This window comes from Hipposideros armiger, unplaced genomic scaffold (genome assembly GCF_001890085.2).
Source record: "Hipposideros armiger isolate ML-2016 unplaced genomic scaffold, ASM189008v1 scaffold_708, whole genome shotgun sequence".
In the NCBI taxonomy this organism is placed as follows: Eukaryota; Metazoa; Chordata; class Mammalia; order Chiroptera; family Hipposideridae; genus Hipposideros; species Hipposideros armiger.
This window is the reverse complement of record NW_017732058.1, coordinates 405,782-428,010: the sequence shown is the minus strand read 5'-3', so window position 1 is coordinate 428,010 and position 22,229 is coordinate 405,782. Positions and strand designations below refer to the sequence as shown.

The window sequence follows — 22,229 nt, the reverse complement described above, 5'->3', positions numbered from 1 at the left end:
TTGGCACATAGCAAGTACTGAATAGATAGTGAATATCATGTGGGGAGGGTTCTTTGATGGATTCTCATGTATGACATATGCTTTATTTTGAACTGGCCTCAGCCAGATTGTCCAGCTTCGCTCCCAGAACTGCAGCTTTTCATTACTGCTCCAGCCATATTCCACCATTCCTCCTTTCTCTGCCTTCAGAATCAAGCCCATTTATCTGCCATAATCTCTCAAGTCTCAAGCCAAATCACATCTATGCTGTAAAGCAGACATCACTGTAGCACTGACTCCCCACAGAGTAGTTTAGTGTTTATATGTCTGTCTCACTATAGTATTGTCAGCTGCATGAAGGCAGGGACAACATCATTTTTTTTTCATTGTATTACAAGACCAGAAACACGTGAAAACATAAGCAATCAATAAATATCTATTGAATGGATAAACTCATAATTTTGAGATAATCTTAGTTTCCTACACTCTGGTTTGGATTGAAAAATATGAAGCACGAGTGGGTAAAGTTTTTGTTGCAGAAAATCTAATGAAGAAGTATTTATAAAACAAAGAAACATAGTTTAATAACAAATATTTCCTTATTCTAAGGCTATCTAAACAAGAAAACCATATATACAATCATTTATGAAGAATACACACATCTATATCATCCTTAGAACATTATATAACTGAAACAAACAAACACCAACAAATACATATTTATATAATGTCATGTTGGCCACCAAAAATAATAAATAATTCATAATGGCAAAATGGAATAAGTCAATTACTTTACTGATTTTAAATCCATATGGATACTTATTTCCTGGGACATTTAGAAAAATGATCCTAATGTGTGTAGTCTTGTATCATTCAGATTTAAATTTGTGATACCCAGAATAAATAGAAAGTTTGTTTTATAAGCCAGAAACCACTAAAATAACAATATAAACTCTAAAGCATTTTTTGAAAGTGACCATTTAAAATGTGCCTTTTTTTTCATATTCACAAATAATCATACTTAAAGGGTATGTATAAGAGCAATTACACGAGGTACATAAAAAATGAATTGGAAATCTGTGCAGAATCCATGAATTAATCCATAAATATTCTTCCTTCACAACACAACAGAGAAGCACCAGCTACATTTCTATTTTCAAGAAAGGGAGTCTCCATTCACCCTGCCCTGCTGATTCCCTGAGACCCCACCCCACCCAACTTGCAGGCCCCTAAACAATAGCTCCTCCAATATAGTCATGGCCAGTCCTCACAACCAATCAGCCTGATGGTCAGTCCCTCCCATTAATGTTCAAACAGGAAACAAACCTCAACTACAACAGAGGGTACACACAACCCACACAAGGGACACACCTGGAGCACCCTGGTGACCAGAGAAAATGCACCACTGGGTCCCACAGGACACCTACGACATGAGGCCACTCTACTTAGACCAGGGCATATAGCAGCTTTACCTACTACATAAAAACATGCACAAGAAGGGAGCCAAAATGGGGAGATAAAGAAACAATGCCCCAAATAATAGAACAGAGAAAAGCTCTAGGAAAAGAACTAAACAAAATGGAGACAAGCAATCTACCAGATACAGAGTCCAAAATACTAGTTATAAGGATGCTCAATGCTCTAAGGAAGAACTTGGACAAAGAGACAGGAAACACAAAAATGGCAATAGAAAACATAAAAAAGAACCACTCAGAAATGAATAATACAATAACTGAAATGAAGAATACCTTAAGGGGAATTGACAGGAGATTAGATGAAGCAAAGGACTGAATCAGTGATTTAGAAGATAGCAGAAAACACCCAATCAGAACAGCAAAAAGAAAACAGGATCCAAAAATTTAGGAGAGTTTAAGGGGCTTCTGTGTTAACATCAAGCTTAGCACCATTCACATCATAGGGGTACCAGAAGGAGAGGAGAGAGAGCAAGAAATTGAAACTCTGTTTAAAGAAATAATAAATGAAAACTTCCTTAACTTGCTAAGGAAATAGACATACAAGCCCAGGACGCACATAGAGTCCTAAACAAGGCCCACACAAAGACACATCATAATTAAAATGCCAAAGGTTAAAGACAAGGAGAGAATCTTAAAAGTAGCCTGAGAAAAGTAGTTAGTTACCTACAAGGGTACTCCCATAAGACTGTCAGCATATTCCTCAACAGAAACTTTGCAGGCCAGAAGGGATTGGCACGAAACATTCAAAGTGATGACAAGTAAGGACCTACAACCAAGATTACTCTAACCTGCAAAGCTATCATTTAGAATCAAAGGACAGAAAAAGAGCTTTCCAGACAAGAAAAAGCTAAAGGAGTTCATCATCATTAAACCAGTATTACAAGGCATGTTATGAGGGACTTCTTTAATAAGAATAAGGGAAAAAAAGATAAAAAATATGAATAATAAAATGGCAATATCTACATAACTATCAACAATTACTTTTGATGTAAATAGAATAAATGGGCCAATCAAATATAGAGTGGCTGAATGGATAAGAAAACAAGATCCTTACATATGCTGCCTACTTGTGAGGCATTTCATATAGAAAGACACACACAGACTGAAAGCAAAGGGTATGGAAAAAGATATTTCATGAAAATGAAAAAAAATATCTGAGGTAGCAATACTTATACCAGACAAAATAGACTTTAAAACAAAGGCTATAACAAGACACAAAGAAGGACCTAGTAATCCTACTTTTAGGTATTTATCTGAAGAAGCCCAAAACACTACTTCAAAGGGACATGTGCATCCATATATTCATTGCAGCATGGCTTACAATAGCCATTATTTACAAGGCAACTGGGTGTCCATCAATGGATAAATGGATAAAGAAGAGGTGGTATATATATATATATATATATACAATGAAATATTACTCAGCCATAAAAAAGAATGAAATCTTGCCATCTGCAACCTAGATGTTATTGTGCTGAGTGGAGTAAGTCAGGCAGAGAAAGATAATACCATATGATTTCACTTATATGTGGAATCTAAAAAACAAAATAAATGAACAAATAAAACAGAAACAAACTCATATGATACAGAGAATATTTTGATGGTTGCCAGGTGAGAGGAGGTTTGGGGGATGGGCAAAAAATGGGGAAGGGCTTAAGAAGTACAAATTGGTTGTTACACAGTAGTCATGGGGATGTAGGTTATAGCATAAGGAGTATAGTCAATAATATTGCAATAACTAGGTATGGTGTCACATGGGTACTAGATTTATTGGGGTGATCACTTTGTAAGTTATATAAATGTCAAATCACTGTGGGGTACACCTGAAACTAATATAATATTATGTTAACTGTAATTGAAAAACAAAAGTTCTTAAAATTGCTTGCTGAAATAAAGTAAATAAATAAATGCAGATTCTGATGCAATGTGGTCTGCGGTGGCACTTGAGATTCTGAATCTCTAACAAGCTCCTGGGTGATGCTGATTTTGCTGGGCTTAGACTACACTTTAAGTTCCAAGGATGGAGGACAAAACAGACTTTAAAATGAAGGCTATAACAGTCTTTTGTTGCAGTCCCACAGATCTGTGTTCAAATCCTAGCTCTGTTTCATATAATTATATTGCCTGAGTGCATGGCAGCCTCTGAGCCTTGGTTAGGTGAATGTAGGTAATATTGCTTTATTCATCCTATTGCTGTGAGGTGTCAAGATGATTTTAGTACTGCTCCAGGTACAAAGTTGGTATCCCAGGACTGTCAGTTCCTGTTACTGAGTGCTTGAAACTTCATTTGTTCAAATTGATGTTATTGAAAATGCAATTATTATATCTCATGTGTAATGAAAATAAATAGGTCAAGATGCCACCTAAATAAGTAAAAAAATAGATGTCATTTCATTTTTATAGCATTTCTCATTTTATGTGCTCTGACAGGCGTCTTGTTTATAAGCTGAACATGATTAGAGGGAAAGAAATTGTTGGAAAGGTAGTGCAAACATTTGGAAAGGCAAGAGCCTAAAACACATTTCGATATGGTGACTTCCTCCCATGAAATTTTTGTCCAACAACCAATTAGGGCCTTGGCAGCCAACAGTGTTGTGGAGAGCTGCAACTCCATTAATCAAAGCAAGAAAGGGCTGAAGAAAAATGGGAGCTGGAGTCTTTCAAGTTATGTAGAAAATGAGTAGAAATGCTTCAAAAATAAAATGATCAGCATGGATGCCAAATAGGAACTGAGAATGTTATAAGCAAATGGTGCCTTAGAGGTTGTCTCCCTGATGTATCACACTTTTCTACAACACACTCTATCAGAAACATTTATGATCAACTAAAGAGGAGCATGAAACCCGTCCAGTTTTGTGCCCTAGTTCCAGAACACCCATCAGGCTGATATTTACTTCTTTTGTCTCTGAATTTCTGGTGGCTCTTCCTTAATTATTCTCCTTTCTCCTCCTGTCTACTCAGGATTTATGAGCCAATGGAACCCCAACAATGTGAAGCAACATCTATAATTAATGCCTTTTCTAGAAATAAGTAGTTTGAAAAGTCTTAACTAATGATCAGGTTTGGATTTAAGGGAAGCTTCCTTTAGTTGCATATCTTATAGCACCTGTGGGCCCCTGAAGAGAAGCCTGGCTCACTGTCCACTCCCTAGGCCACCATCTGCTAATATGTGATATGAGAATAAGCTCAAGAGTTTTGTGTCCAGTATCAATTTTTATCAAAACAGCAAAAATTAGATAAGGACCTCATCATATAACCCAATTATGCACATAAAAGATAATTTAAAAGTAATGGTATTCTATCCAAATTTTCAACTTGGCATAATCCCATGCCTCGACACTCATCACCATAGTTGGAAATAATAATAAATCATGTTTGTGAAAGGAGGTGGAAGTGAGCCCTAATGAGGGTCTCAGACCTCTATGGGTCACATGCCTAATTGAAAGCCACATTTGATGTTTTCCTGTGATGAACCCGCTTTCTGAAGGACATCACAGGACCCACCCAGTCTCTCTGTAAGACAAAATACTTCTCTAGCAATGGAATAGAATGAAGTTCTATTTTTTAAGTGTTTTAAAGAAATCACCAAATAAGTTATTAATAAGATTACATAATAATAGGGTGGCTCTCCCTAGAGCCACCTTTTCCCCTAACTATCTGGATATTCTAGGATACATTTGAGAATAAAAATCCTTAGCAATATAGCAGCAGCATATTAAACACACTGTGATACAAACTCGGAAGTCATTAGAGCAGGCCCATGTTCACTTGCATGTGGTCCACTGAATTGAGAGTCTTTAGTCTCTCAATTTAGAATTTAGAGCCACCTCTAAATTCACAAAGGAACCATGAGGCTCAAGGAGCTTATCTGATTTGCCTGAGTCAGAGGCTCGTCAGATGCACCTCCATGGAGGCCATGCTGGCCCAGACAACATCAACTTTTTCATGCTCAGACATATTAGCTTTTCAACTGGTGTGTCTACTTCCATTCTCCAAATATCATCACACCTTCCAGGAGGTTTCACGCCAGGGTCTGAAAGGACTTGCAAAGTCCAGCCATGGAAAATCTCTCCTTTAAGCCAGTTTGCTTCTCACTCATTACCTTCGAAATACACTTCCCTTCAGTCCACTCCTATGACAGGTGCACATCTTTCTCACGTCAGGTACAGGCAGAAGTGATTCTTTTTACTACTCCATCTCCCCTGGTTCTCCATGACGCTGGTCTTTCTCATGCTCGCATCTCAGCCCTTGCTACCTCTGCACTTACTACCTCTGTGATAATTCAAGGTTCTTTTTTGTTTGATTTGTTTTTCTCATTACATAATTATATGTACTTTGTACTTTACATCTAGTTAACATTCCTTTATATTAAATTAGTTTTTAAAAAACAGATGAGATCTCTGCCTCCTAAGTGGGTTTGACTAGCACAGTTGGTACCACAAGAAGATTCAATTCAAGGTGGATTAAAGATCTAAATGTAAAAGACAAAGATATAAAGCTTTTTGAGGGTAATATTGGAATATATTTTCAAAAATTCATTGTAGGGGTGGATTTCTTATACAAAACACAAAAAGCACAAACTATAGGGGGGAAAAAAAACAAAGAAAAACTTAGGCAAAATTTACATTAAAATCCAGAACTAACCTCTATTTATCAAAAAGCATCATAAACCAAGTGACAATATAAATAATATGGGAGGCTATTCCCAACATACACACCCATCCAAACATACCATATACATACATATACACAACAAATATATCAAATATATAAAAAAAGTATTATTAATCAAAGAAAAGGCTGGTAACCGCAGAGAAAGCAGGGCAAAAAGACTTGAAGAAGCACTCCCCAAAAAAAAGAGAAAAACGGGAAGGGGGGAAATCCAAATGGCCATAAGAAAATATGGTATTGGAAATACAAATTAAGTCCAAAACAAGATACATTTACATATGTAAATGTGACAAAATTGAAAAGTCCAAAACACTACCTATCTGTCGTTAAGGATGCAACACCATAAGAATGTCAGCTGCTGTGACCTTTTTGATAAAAACCGTGGTACTTCCTGGCACATGTGGACAAGCACATGCCCCTTCAGTTCAGCGAATCCGCTTCTGGTTATTACTCTAGAGAAGCTATGTGTGTGGCAAGACTCATACTTTTTTCCTTTATCCCAAGTTCTTGGCTCTTGCTTCATGATGCGCAATAGCAGAAAACGACTTTCTCCTTCTAGTGCCTGTAGAGACTTCTCCTCCAAGTGCTGTGTAAATTGTTGAAAATAAAGCCTGAATACTCTCTGTAAACATACAGGAAATCAATGAAAGATTCATTAAGGCAGAGTGTCCAAGGTAATCAAAATTTACTTTCTGAAGTATTTGGAGTAACAGGAAACTTTTCAATAATCTTTGCTGCACTTAAGATAATAATGCCATTAATTGGCTTCTTTGAGAGCCTTCCTGGGTATTTTATAAATGATTTCTTCTCCACACTCCCAGGAAAGAAGTTCAAATCATGCATTCAAATTGAAATCAATGCAGGCAACTCTATGGAAAGCGACTGTCTTCTCCACTGGATGTGCTTCAATTACTGCATGTTCTTAACCCAAATACCTCTGCTGCAAAGAGTGAGACACAAGGAGGGAAGAAACATCTCAGGCAATTTCTTGGCCAGATGGACCAGAGGGGATGTGGGCATAAAAACAGCAGTGAAAACAAACATCAGACACAGCAAATCATGTATCACAATTTGCAAATGAAGTTTAATAGTAAGTGGTTAACTGTGGGATCGCCAAACACTCTAAGTCATCAAGTTGCTTAAATGTAGGAAGTATTACTCAAAGGAAGTTTTCTCATGACTTAGTTTAAAAACATCTTTTGAGGGTCAAATATATGAAATGTATAATAATATGTATTTGTATATTTTGTTTTTTATTTATTTAGATTGCCCTTATTCTATAAAATTTTGAGAATCCTAATAACAAAATTATATGCTATAAGACCATAATAAAATAAATATAACAATAACTCATTCATTCTAAAATGGAAGGGGAAGAATTGCATTCTAATATTTGTTATATACAATAATCTTAGTAATAATAATAATAAAAAAAACAAAGTATTCACATTTATTGGCTGTTCTCTCAACACTGGGCCTAAATGTAACACAGATGTTATCTTATATTATCCCCACAGTAGCCTTATAGAGGAAGGTAAAATATTTTAATTTTTATAGTTGAAGAAAATGAGGTCAAGAAAAGCCAAGCTACTTGTTTAACTTTACACTGATTGTGGGGGGAGCAAGAATTGAAGCCTGTCTGTCTCCAATAGACTCTTAGTTCTTTATACACCTTCAGCTCCTTACATTTTTTTGAGTGTCTAGTGTCTGCCAAAATAGCAACAGGTGCTGGGGGTTGAATCTGAAATTTCCTCGTGGTGCTCTATTTTCATCAAGAATACAAAACAGAGGGGGGAAATTGCAAAAGAAAAGGGTAACTGCTAAACTTACATGTGTGCCACATGCCATGGGGCACAGGGGAAAAAAAGTGCTATTTTGGGGAGGAGGTGAGCCAGGAAATGCTCACGGAGGAGTGATGTGAACTTGTTCTGCAAGGATGAGTAGGATTCTGCAAAACTGACAAGGGGGAAGTAGATGAAAAAGAAAAACACAGATAGGTCAAAGGTTTGTAGATACAGAGTAAAGGACTTATGTGAGGATTAGTTATCATTTTTACTTTAAAAGCCTTCACATTTAAAGGGAAGGATGTTGATATATATCATCAAATGCTACTAGACTTATCGGGGGGAGTTACTTAATAAATTACATAAATGTCTATGTGATACACCTGAAACTAACATAAAATAATATGAATGTCAACTATAATTTTACAAAAATAGTCACGAGGATATGTAGTACAGGATAGGGAATATAGTCAATAATATTCTAATAACTATGTAGTGTCAAATGGGTAATAGACTTATTGGGATTATTACTTTGTGAGGTATATAAATGTCTAATCACTATTTTGTTTTGTACACCTGAAACTAATTTAAAACAGTGAAATAAATTGAAATAAATAAATAGAGGGAAGGATGTGGGAAGAAGGGACACCGAGCTCAGGGTGATGAATACAGGACTTGAAAAGAATGTCTGATGACGCCTGCCGGTCAAAGCTGTAGTCAGTGTAGGATGTGGTCTCATAACCAACCACCACAACCTTTATGAGGACTCCGAAACTCTCCTTACTCAACGTGCAGTCTTGTAGTAGCAGCATTACCTGGGACCTTTGAAACTCAGCACCTAAGGCCTCAGAGGACTGTTGTAAGGATTCCACACAATGACACTGCAAAGAGACTGGTGCGTAGTACTGTCCATGGATGGTCCTCCTCTGCCTCAGTATCCCTGATGCTTCACAGAGCCAGGATTTGAAAGATACATGTTTCCATCTTGAATCCATCTCATCTATCCGAGCAAACACCATAAACTGGTAAGGATATGCCATATTCTGAGCAGTTCCCATAATATCTTGTTGTTTTAGTTTTAGTCCATTAAATCTGGGTTTACTGATCGGATCACCTTGAACAGCACATTTGTTTTCATTGCAGCTGGATCTTGCAGAGTATCCTCAGGCTGATTTACAAAATAGGAGATGTACTCAAACTCTTCTTCACATCCACTGTCTTGCTGCTGCGCGCCCTCCTCTGACTCAGATGATTACATTTATCTGAGATGCTACTCATTTGCAGCAACACACCAAGACTTTCCCTCTCTCAGTCTTGAGTGATCTATATTCTTCCCCTTTCCTAATGCCTAATTAAATGTTCTTTAAGTATATCTGATATCAATGAGCTACTAGAGTAAAAGGAATTTTATTTTAAAACTTCACAGTAAGTACAAGTAACCTCTAGTGGTTGTACCATTCTTTAACCCAGATCACTGTTATCTTACCATGCACTGTAATAGCAAATCAAATTTATATCTAATGGTGGAATTTGGCTACTTTTGGGTAAGAGATGCTTTCCTCATATTCTTAAAATGGAAATTGGTCAGTGCAGCTTATGTATGAGGCACTTTGGTAATTGAAAGGAACCCCAAGAAAGCAAAGCATGAGGCAGCAATGAATCATGCTGAGTGTTAAATTGAATGTGCCTTTTGGATCAGATAATCTGAACTCACCATCACATCACACAAATGTTAGGTGAGGAAAACAAATGCCATAGGAACATGTGAGCATATCCATCCTCTAGAATATTTCTCTCCCTAGAAATTCTTTGCACTCTTCAAACAATGTCTTAAAAATAGATAAGCCATGTTTGCTCCACATAAACAGGGTTTTCACTGGCAATGTATCTGTCACCTTTGACTGTGCTGCCACTCAAGAGCCCGGCCAAAGGCAGCCTCAGATTACAATTTTCCATTTGCACAAAAAATAAAATTATGAACTGTGTGGATCCCCATGACACATGGCTAACCTTCAATTCTATAATGCCACTGAGCTGGACGCCTGTAATTCATCGTTGGAGGGTTTGGTAATCTGCTATTGGTCTTTGTTTCATCTGGAATGTGTCAGCTCATTTTGTGAAGACAGAAAGAAAAAGCAAAGATAGTTTTCTAATGCTATCTTGCCAGTGTGTAAGGAAGCTGATAGAGTCACCACTTCAACTATAAGTTTTAATATGTATTTTAGTCCTATTCAGTCATGTGCCACATAATGACGTTTCAGTCAAATACAGACCACATATATGACTGGTGGTCCGATTAGATTATAATAGAGCTAAAATGTTCCTGTTGCCTAGTGACCTTGTAGCTGACATAATGTCATAGTGCAGTGCATCACTCAAGTGTTTGTGGTGATGCTGGTATAAACAAACCTACTGCGCTTCCGGTTGTATAAAAGCATGGCAATAAAACTGTACAGTACATAATATTTGATAATGATGGATGACTATGTTACTGGTTTATGCATTCACTACACTATACATTTGTTGTTATTTTAGAGTGCACTCTTTCTACTTATTAAAAAAAAAAAAGAGTTTGCTGTAAACCAGAATGCCATGTTATACCAGCAGCAGCCTCATACAGCTCATGTTTACCATGTCTCTTGATTGCATTATTCTGGCTTGTGTTTGATTTAATCTCATGTTGTTCTGTCAGTAACATGCTGTGTAGGCATGTAACCTGGGTGTAATAGGCAATAGGCTACACCATACAGCTGAGGTGTGTAGTAGGCTATATACCACCTAGGTTTGTGTAAGTGTGCTCTGTGATGTTGGCACAATGACAAAATTCCCTAATGATATATGTCTCAGAATGGCTCCCCATCATTAAGCCGTGCGTGACTATAATTCCCAGTGCATACTGAGATACACCAGAGATAAATTTCTGAAATTGAACACAGTGGTTGGACTGACACATTTAATTGGTTTAAATATGTACATCCAGGCAGCTGCCCCACCTTTCTGAAGAACAACTTTTCTCTAGCAAAGCACACTGGTCTCTGTATAATAGAAATATTCCCGCATATGCCCAGTGTTTCAGGACATAGTGTCCTGAAATATCTTTGTTGCATTTACTTTATTTTGTTTCACTGTTTCCTCCTGGAAACACATTGCCCATTTACCCTAATATCTTTGCATTTGTCCTTTCAGAAAGACTTGGTCAGGTATTTTCCACCATTCGGCTTCCCCGAATGTCTTCCATTTGTTAAGCACAGTCACAAGATTCCTCAGCTTCTAGCATTTCTAGCAGGACAGTGCCCGCAGGTCCCCTGTGCCTCAGCTGCCCAACCACATCATGTCTAAGGACTTGGACTCTGTGTCCTAGTCACTCTTAGGTCAAATGCAAACTCAAACTGGATTATTCCTCGTCACACTTAAAAACCTCTTTGGTTGGCATTTCATACCTTTGGATCATCTTATATTTTTCTCTTAATTTTGGATACATGGTGCTTTATAGTCTGGTTGCTAATCTCCTATAATTCCAAAATATTTTGATACATAAAATAGACTATTAGCAATATTTATGCCACTGTCATCATTTTTGCCATCATCAATAGCAAGAGTGCTACCATGAATCGAGCATGTGCTGAATACAAGGCAATGGCCTCAACATGTAACATGCACTCTCCTTCCCCACAGAGTGGAGCACAGGGACTTATCCAAAACTGGAATCAGTAATTGTTAAATGACTTAATGATATTTGTTATTGGGATGCTTAAAAATTAAGCCAAGTCGATGTTGGTGATCAAGTATGCTTGCCTTTCTTGCCTACCAATAAAAACAATTAAGTTGATAATTGATCTGGGGCTTACTCACTTGCTAAAACCAAAAATCATGAGGGAAACTCAGAAAAATCCTAATCAAATGTTAGATTTTTTTCCCCCCATGGGAAGGTAAAGATATAAAAACCCAGGGCACTACCAGAAAATTTTACTGGTGTTAACTTGATTTTCAAATAACTACTGAGTACTTTTTTAGTTGTCAGTAATGGGCTCTAACACACAGATGCTCAGTATGGGGGTGATAAGAACAGGAGACAGAGAAGTCATATCCAAGGACACAATTGTTAAAAAAAAAACCACACAAAAAAACAGCTAAAATGCCAAGGGGAAGCAAAGAGAACCTCAAGGAAGGCACTGAATTCAAAGTTCAAATCCAAAAATAGATATGAGAAATCCATTTCAATCCTCTTCTTGTGTACATACGGGGCCAAGAAGTTTGAGGGTGCATCCCAGCACCTCTGTGCTCACGTGTCAGCGCCTGCATGCCAACAGGATCCTGGCAAAAGATAAAGTCAAAGACGCTAATAGAAACCACTTTTCTAGTCAAATTGTTGCAAGGGAATAGGAATACTTGCATCATAAGAAGGCATCTTGCAGCAGCCAGTGGAAACAGCCCATGTTTCATGGTCCTGTTAGTTTTGCTTGGAGGCATTGCCTGCTTCAACATCCCAATTGGCTTCTGTGAATAAAAAGAACTCTAGACACAGTGGGTCCACCGCTCAGTCTATGCACGAATCCTCCACCAGCATGGTCAGTAAGGGCTCCCTGGCCTTTGCTTGGGTTGCTTAAAGTCCTGTTTCCTATGTGGCAGTCCAGTGTTTAGAAAGATCTCCTTTACATTAGGCCCCAATCTCTTCACTCTCTTACTTTCCAGACAACAGAGGTCTTCTAAAGAAATGCAGCCCCAACAACAAAATCTGAGCATCTTTTACTGGGACTCTGATGCTGACTGACACTGTTATTATCAATTACCTATTCCCTGGCACCCACCAGTATGCAATAAATGATTGCCAGACTGCCCAGCTACATGTTTTATGCATGGTCATCTTCTGTATTGTTTAACTCCACTATCAGAATGATGACTGACTTCAAATTATCCCCAAATCTTTGGGTATCTCCCAGCCCTGGGATAGCACGTCATCTTTCACTCTGCATTCTAGCTGATGCCCAGCCAGTCCTTTATATCTGGAGGGGCACTGGGTAAGGATGTAGGGTTGGGAACTATGACTACAAATGAAGTTGGGACCAGATTACAAAAGACCTTGAATTCCACATTATACACTGGACCGTATCTCTGTAGGCCAGGGATTTGCAGTTTGCATGTGGTGGCCTGTAGAAGTGCTGAGAACTCTTCATGATTGTGCTTCTAGTTTCTAACAAATCTGGGTTTTTGCTGTTGTTGTTCAAGTGTTGCCAGCTGTTATCATAAAAATACATTCCCTGAGGAGAGATTGCTTCTTACTCACCACGCCTTCCTTTGAGGTGTCTCCTTGAAAACATATTAGGCCCAATAAAAACCCTGACCTTTGGAGTTTAAAACACAAGGCTTCTGGTCTTCTCATCCTTGCAACTATGAACGTGAACATACAAACTGGCTCAGGGGTCTCTCATGAGTATACAGCCAACAACATAGCTTTTCTCTACAGGAAATCAATAAAGTTTCCATTGTCGTTTCTTTGACTACCATAAGGATTTGTGTGAAATTTTGTCCGGTTTACAGTCTCTTGCATGCTACCTTACATATACAAGTATGTAAATCTGGTAATGCTTCCTCAAATTGCAATTGTCTTCTCTCTCTCTTTCTTCTGTTTTGGTACAGGGAGCCTCTGTTGGTGGGACTGTTTCATTTACCCAACAGCACAACTTCCTGTGTTTGTTGGTGAGCACTGAGCTGAGCATGTTACACGATATTACACATATCAGAGTACAATGTGCCTTGAGCAGAAAAGGTTATTGTATATTTTGTCAAGCCCATGCTCAAAGAAATGGCCTCATGTATATAGAAGAGTACTGAAAGGACAATAAAGTGTAGCGTACTTCTAGATGGTGATACCGTGAGCAATTTTAGGGATATTTTGAGATATTTAGTGGAGTCATAACTATTTTAGTAGTTACTATATTGCAGTTTATGATGAGTTGTGTTGTTTAAAACTTTTAAGTCCTTTAAGAACAAAAACAAGCTGAGAATCTATTGTCCTCAAGGAAGGCAACACCAGGCCACCAGCAGGACTTGGAGTGGCAATGATTCCATTATTTTGTGTGTGAATGGAAGCTCCCTGAAGCAGAACTCCATACATTTTAAGTGTGGCCAGGCTACAATATCACTTGTAGGTGAGATAGAATGAAGTCAGAGAAGGCAAGTAAGTTATTGCAAGAGCCCATTTCAGAGATGTAGATGGAGCTAGAGCAGTTGTGGTGGAGAGTGAAAGGAAGAAACACATTTCAGAAATACTTTGGAAGCAGAAGTGAGCAGACAAGAACATTTGATTAACTGGCAAGGTGAGGAAAAGAGCGGTGATGGATGCTTTGCAGTTTTGAATCCGAGACTGTGAAAAAAAAAAACACACCATTTTCGAAGTTGTAGAAATTTAGATGATTTGGAGCTTGAAGCACTAAGTAGGTGGCTTTTGACATGGTCTACCTGAGATGCCTGTAAAGCACCCAGCAAGGCTGCTGGCTAGTCATGTGCAGACTACGGTCATGAGCAGAGGTGCATACTTGGAATGCCAGCATATTTAAGTTCATTTAAATTTTAGAAATTGTTGTAGGAATTGTGAACTGAAGGAGGTGGCTTCATGCATATAAGACATGCTTTATATACATGAAAGAGCCACAGGGAATGACCCTCTGTGGCAGTAATGAAGAGAAGCATCTGAAGCAGAACAGGGGGAAACAGCTGGAGGAGAATTAGGACTATCTTCTACTGGAGGCCAGAGAAGGAGAGAGTCCCAGAAGATCAACAACAGTGTTAAGTGAAGTACAACAAAAATGAAGACTGATAAAAATGCTAATTTTTTTTTGTAATATTTTTCTTTTTCTTCTCTTTTGGGATCTTACTTTTTCTAATCACCTTATTTCAGTTTTCCTCATTCTGGTACATGTTTTTCTTACATAGCTTCTTAATTTATTTTTGCTATTTAAAAAATATATATATTAACTTTTGGTTTATATTGTTTTGGGAGCATCCTGCTGGCATTTCATTGTCTGATTCATTCTGCTTTTATTCTTTTCCTTATAACAACTTATAATAAGTTTATATGGAAATTGACCATGATCTATTATTTCTCATCCCCCTCTTCCTGTTCCTCCTCATCCTTCTCTCCCTTTTCTTGCATTCCCTGTACTTGTAAGGAAGGCAGATGGGTCAGAACAGATTTTCTAGCATTATGGGTCTAGAGCTCCCTCTCCTGTCATTTTTGAAGAGTAATAACAAAAAAATATGACCTCACATTTACTGTTAATGCTGCTTCTGTTCCATTTCTCTGTTTTCTTTTCTTTTTTTCTTTTTTTTTAACCATATTCTTTGCTTTACTTCCACTGTAGCTATTCCAATAAATGTGGGGTTTTTCCCAGTAGTTTCTCATCAATGTGAGTCTTTGCCCTGGGGTGAAGCTTCATTTGATTAATTTGGAGGGTCCATGGGGCTCAGGCTGCTCAAGCATTTTCAAATCTCACTGCAGAGCCTGTGGCTTCACCCATGAAATGTTGGGTAGGTGCTCCACAGTAGACCCAACAGGCTTCTAGTGGGAGTTTTTGGCAATCTGGAGGTATAACTGGGCTTTGAGGATCTTATTTTAATATTCAGTGAATAAAGATTATGCATTGTTTTTCAAATTTGTGTTTGATTTAATAATAAAATAATGTTTTCAATGTCTTATAATTGAGTAAAATTGACACTTCAGGAGGATGCACCATAGCAATGACTTCATATTAGTCTGAAATTGCATATAACCCTGACTGACAATCCATAAGTCTGTTTTAGACGTTTCAATACAGCTGTAGAGACATTGGTCAGACTTCAGTAGGCACTGTTATGTATCCTGCTTTTAAGAATATACATAACCAAGCATGACTCTTTGGGCAAACAAAAAGACAGAGGAGAGGCGCTGGGGAGAAGTAAAATTGAAGGAAAGAAGGAACTTCTTTTAGAATTAAGCAGACTTTAAAATATTATTTTAAGTATGAGAAGAATTAGGAGAGGTGAGATTGAAAAGCCAAGTGTTGAATAAAGAACATAGTCCAAAAGAATAAACACAAACACACACACACACACACACACACACACACCTCCCTTGAGGTACCATTATCATCAAACATTTGTTTGAAGATCTCTAGAACTCGGACTCACAGAGAGGTCTTTGCTTTATTGACTGGAGGACTTTTATTTCATGTGTTTTTGCACATGAGTGTTATTCTGTCTTTTTCAGTGCCAGCCATAGAGATGAAATTAACTTCTGTCTACATGATGGGAGAAATGTGAGCTTTTGATGAGGAAAAATTAAAAAGATCAGTTCCCTTTTGCCCAGCACCAATGGCACATTTGAATAGTAGCCACTATTCCACACGTGGAATGAGTGCATTAGAGGAGAAAGTATGCAAGTATGTGAAGGTTAACAGAAGAAGAGAGTTATAGTGCAGACTGATGCTACCTGAGCTCCACTGATCCACTCTGGTAAAACAGCATCTGATTCAGCAACTGTGTGTCTGAGCCCAAGACCCATTTTGTGACAGCTAGAAGCCTAAGATTGAGAGCAGCTTGGTTGGTTCTACCCAAGAGCCATTTGGTCTGCAGCCAAGTCCAGCTCTTAGGAATACGGCAGTGCCTACAATTAATATTCTTTTTTTTCTATTTGTTAAGCATTGTATTCAGACACAAAAGCTTGTCTTTAGTGAATAAATGGAGTAAACAAGTGAGCAGGTTAGGCTTTTATAAAATCCAAAACTGCATGGTTCAGCTGAATAAGTACCAATTTATACTTACTAATTGGGAAAATGTTTAACCCAGGAATACGTTTCAGTTACATGGAAATTCTACCTGATCAGTTAATACCATAGCCTTGGAAAATATAGAGATGGCATGTCATACCAGATTCGACATTAGATCTGTATTTTGAAACTAACACTGATTCCAAGGAATGATTTGTGGGAGAGAGAGGGAATTTAATCATGGATTTGTGGAGTTTGATTTTTTTCCACAAAAAAACTATGGATAACATTCTGAGTAAGATGACATACTGAATTTATTATTTGAGGTATCATCCCACTCTTAATGTACAGCAATGAGATACAAATGGGAAAAATAGAAAACCAAAAAGATAACTGGGCCAAAATCAAGAAAACAAACACACAGAGTAGAAATATAGAGTGATGTTCACAGCAGAGGCCATACTCCAGGCAATTTGGGGAAACCAAGGAAGAAAGTGGTAGCTGAGGGTTAAGCTCTCATAGATAAAAACATAAATAAATATAACATAGTGTAAAATACTCATTAAGCCTCTTGGAGAAAGAATCTTGATTGTGCTCTTAATGCTAGGCTTGGCGTCATGACTTGCTCAAGTGAATGAGATGTGAGTAAAAGTGATATGGCTCCTTGTGGAAGAAGTTTTAGGAGCTAGTGAACAATTTCTCCATTCTTCTTGATCACGAAAGAGAAAATCCCATATACTTGGGCCTGAAAATGAAGATGATGATGTTACACAAGCACAGCACCCACAGCAGAAATTAACATGAATGAGAAATACATTTTCTTTTTATGACACAGACGTAGTGGGGTAGTTGATCACTGCAGTATAACCTACTTTATTCTGACTAATACCTGGACATGAGAAGACATAATGATTAAACCTACCATATGCTTCTACTTGGACCTAAGAAGTGCAGAAAGTGATGGGGTGGGAAGGTTTTCACTGAATCCTCCCCAGATTTCTAGTGGCTGGGTAGCTGCAGGCCTAGGGAAGTAGCCGCCAGAGATTCAAAATGAGAAACGAAAACATGATGCCTCCTTGCACATCCCTAATACTACCTCAGCACAGACATGTCCAATCACATTGTAACATTTTTTTTTAATGGACCGCAGGTCAGAAAATCTTAGGCAGGATAAAGTAAGCATACAGAGAAGGAAAAGTAAAAATGAAACACAACAATATCCTATTCAAAAATGAGACAGCAAATCCGAGTATCAAAATTCACGATAAAATCTAGTGCTAGAATTACAATCACCACATCCAACACACAGAAGGGAAATTGGTTGCAGATGGAATAACACATTTTTTGAGTTACAGAAGAATGTTTCAGGAGAAGAAAAATTTAATTCAATTTTTTAAAAACAAGGGATTGTGAAACAAAAATGAAGAGAAATGAAAACTTACAGGTAGATTTTAGAAAAAAACAATTAACTATACAAAAAATAAAAACATCATTATAAAAAAACTAGTTTCAGTAAAAGAAAGGTTAGTAAATTGGAAGATAATATTTAAAATTTCATTCAGAATGTAATAGCAAGACCAAGACAAAAAAATTGAAATATAATGCAAGAAATATGAAGAATAGGTTAATGGTTCCAATATTCAGCAAAAGAAATTTTAGAAGGTTGATAAAAAGGAATGACAGAGAAGCAATGTTTGAAATGATAACAGGTAAACATTTTCAGAATTAAAGAAGATATAAATCAAATTGAACATGCCTTTTGAGTATCTAACAGGAAAATAAAAGATAAATATACATCAAGACATGTTTTACGGACACTCTAGAAACACTTAAAAGCTATCAAAGAGAAGTACTCCCATAATGATGAAGTAAGGACCACCAAAATTCTACTCCTCCATAAAATCTATGAAAATATGGTAAAATTATAAAAACTAACTTTTTCAGAACTCTGGGAATTAATCAAAGGCTTGCAACCAATTCAAGAAAAGGCTGAATCTTGGTAAGAACAGTAAACTTTGTCCCATTTTAACTATTTCTCTCCCCATCCTCCACTCCCTTTCTCTGTGGGAGTCTTTAAAAACTAACCCTCTAACAACCATGGGAGCTGTGAAAAAGAGAAGTCCACTAGCCATTGGAAGGGGTAAAAGGGCTTGGAGATTCCAGAAGTCCAAAACTGGAGAATTGTCACTATTTGACTTATCCCATGCATAGAACTAGTCTATATCTGAACTGTCTCCAAGCTTGCTTAGTGAGGAAAGCCCTATGCCTAAGAAGTCTGTCAAATCAATAAGCAGCAGTTATTTAACACTGATTGTTGTTGCATAAGGCAGCAATACCAGTTAGGGCAAACAAGAAGCTCGTCAAAAAACTTAAAAAGAAAATGTGGGAATAAGATGTCCATAGTGGGCTTTGGAAATAACCAGCACATTCTTGGGGATCTAGAACGATGTCCAACAACTGAAATGATAAATGCCTCAACAAGAGATTTTAGTAGGCAGTAGAGGAAAACAGGGAACTTGAAAATAGGTCAATTGAGATAACCTCGCTTGAGGAACAGAAACAAAAAAGAATTAATAAAAACGAACAGAGTTCCAGAAACCTGTGGGACACCATAAATCATACTGACATGCATAATGGAAGTGCCAGAAGGAGAAAAGAGAGAAAATGAAGCAAAAATAATATTTGAAGAAATAATGACTGAAAAATCCCCAAATTTGTTGAAAAATATTAATTTACACATTGAAGAAACTGAATGAACTTCAAAGAGGATAAACTCAAAGAGATTCTAATATACACACATCATTATCAAACTGTCAAAAGATAAAAATTCTTGAAAACATCAAAAAAAAAAGTGAGTCATCACATACAAGATATCCTCAATCAAATTACCATCAAGCTTCTCATCAGAAACCATAGTGGTCATGATGTAAATAGATGAAATACTCAAAATATTGAAAAAAAAAGATAGTCAACCAATAATTCTATATTTAGCAAAAGTATCCTAAAAAACTGAGGAAGAAATTAAGACATTTTTGCGAAAGAGAGAGAGAGAGAATAAATTTATTACTAGCAGACTTTCCCTACAAGAAATACCAAAGGGAGTCCGTCAGGCTGAAATGAATGAACATTACACAGAACCTCAAACCCACATTAAGAAATTAGGAGTACCAATAAAAAGAACTACATAGATAAATATTAAATACAGTTTAATTTTTGTAACTCTTTTATTCTATGTGATTCAAAAGACAACTACATAAAGCAGTAAGTATAAAACTTTATTGGTGAGATTATGATGCATAAAAATATAACATGTATGGTGATAACAACACAAAGGAGGAGAAAATAGAGCTATATATAAGCAAAGTTTTTGTATATCATTGAAATTAAGTTGTTATTAATCCAAACGAGGTTGTTTTAAGTTAAGATGTTTAGTGTAATATGCAGGCCACTGACTAAGAAAATAAAAATTTAAAACCTATAGGTCAAAAAAATGGAATTAAAATGGTACTATAAATAGATATGTCGAATACAAAATAAGGCTGTGATGGAAGAATATGGAGCAAAGTTACACAATACACAAAAACAAATAACAGAGAGGCAGAAGTAAGTCCTGCCTTATCAGTAATAACATTAAATGTTAATGGGTTAAATATTTGCATTGAAAGGTAGATACTAGAAGAATGGATTTAAAAAGATAAGGTCCAAGTCTATGTCCCCTACAAGAAATGTACTTTATTGCACATGGCATTATTTCATCTTTTCATATGGCAGAATAGTATTCCATTGTGTATATATACCACATCTTCTTTATCCAATCAACTATCAAAAGATACTTTGGTTGTTTCCATGTCTTGGCCTCTATAAGTAAAACTGCAATGAACACTGGAGCACATATATCTTTATGGATAAATGTTTTCAGATTTGTTGGGTGGATACCCAGAAGAGGGATGGTTGGGTCACATGGTAATTCTATTCTAAAGTTTTTTGAGAAAACTCCACACTGCCTTCCATACTGACTGCACCAATCTGCATTCCCACCAACAGTGTAAGTGGGTTCCTTTTTCTCCACAACCTCTCCAACACTTGTCTTGTTGTCTTGTTGATGATCGCCATTCTAACTGGTGTGAGGTGATACCTCATTGTGGTTTTTATTTGCATTTCTCTAATGATTAGCAACAACATGGATAGATGTTGAGATTATAATACTAAGCAAAATAAGTCAGACAGAAAAAGTCAAGAATCATGATTTCACTGATAAGTGGGATATAAAACTGAAAACAACAAAGGAACAAGACAAACAATTAAAGAAACAAAACCTCATAGACACAGACAATTAGTGGTTTAGTGGTTACCAGAGGGTAAGGGGGGAGAGGGGTGGTTGATGAGGGTAAAAGGGATCAAATATATTGTGATAGAAGGAGAACTGACTCTGGGTGGTGAACACACAGTGTGATATATAGATGATGTATTATAGAATTGTACATCTGAAACCTATGTAACTTTACTAACAATTGTCACCCCAATAAACTTTAATTAAAAAAAATTAAAAAGGGAAACACTTTAGATTCAAATATCCAAATAGATTAAAAATAAAAAGATAGAACAAAAATACCATGCATACATGAAACAAAATAGAGCTTGAGTGGCTATACTAATATCACACAAAATAAACTTTCAATCATGTGAAAAGAAGACACAAAGAAAGAGAAAAACTATTTGCAAATCTTATATTTAATAAGGTACTTGCATATAATATATATAAGAAACTTATAACTCAACAATAAAAAGGCAAACAACTCAATTAACAACTGAGAAAAGAATTTAAGTATACATTTCTCTATATAAGCTACACAAATGACCATTAAACAAACAAAGAGATGTTCAAAATCATTAGACATTATGGCAATGCAAATCAAAACCATAATGAGATACCACTTATTGCCCATTAAAATGGATAACATAAAAAAGATGATAAAAAGTGTTGGTGCAGATGTAGAGATATTTGAACCCTCACGCATTGCTGGTGGATATGTAAAATGTTGGAGCTGCTTTGGCAAATTCTTTGTAGTTATTCAAAATGTTAAACATGGAGTTACCATATGATCCAGCAATTCTACTCCTAGGTATCTAACCAAAAGGAATGAAAATATATGTACACATAAAAACCTGTACATGAACATTCATAGCAGCGTTGTTTCATAAAAGACTATATTTGGAAACAATCCAAGTGTTTATTGACTGATAAACAAACAATATGTGTTATACACACACACCAGAATATCATTTTGCAATAAGAAAAATGGCACATGCTACAACATGGGTGAACTTTAAATATATTATGCTAAGTGAAAGAAGCCAGGCACAACAACAACAACAAAAAAATGTGCTGTATGATTTCATTTATATGATATGTCCAGAATAGCCAAATCCATATAAACAGAAAGTAGATTAGTGATTGTTAGGGGATGGGGGTAGGGTACTGGGAGTGGCTTCTAATACATATGGAATTTCATTGTGGGGTAATAAAAATATTACAAAATTAGGTAGTGGTGATGGGTTTCACAACTCTGTATATA

General features: G+C 36.7%; 1 protein-coding gene across 1 annotated transcript in view; it reads right to left on the bottom strand.

Annotated features, from left to right (window-relative positions):
• The window catches only part of LOC109373329 (pro-neuregulin-3, membrane-bound isoform), a 342,257-nt gene that overhangs the window by 192,474 nt on the left and 127,554 nt on the right, over positions 1–22,229 (bottom strand). The gene's annotated exons all lie outside the window — the stretch shown is intronic.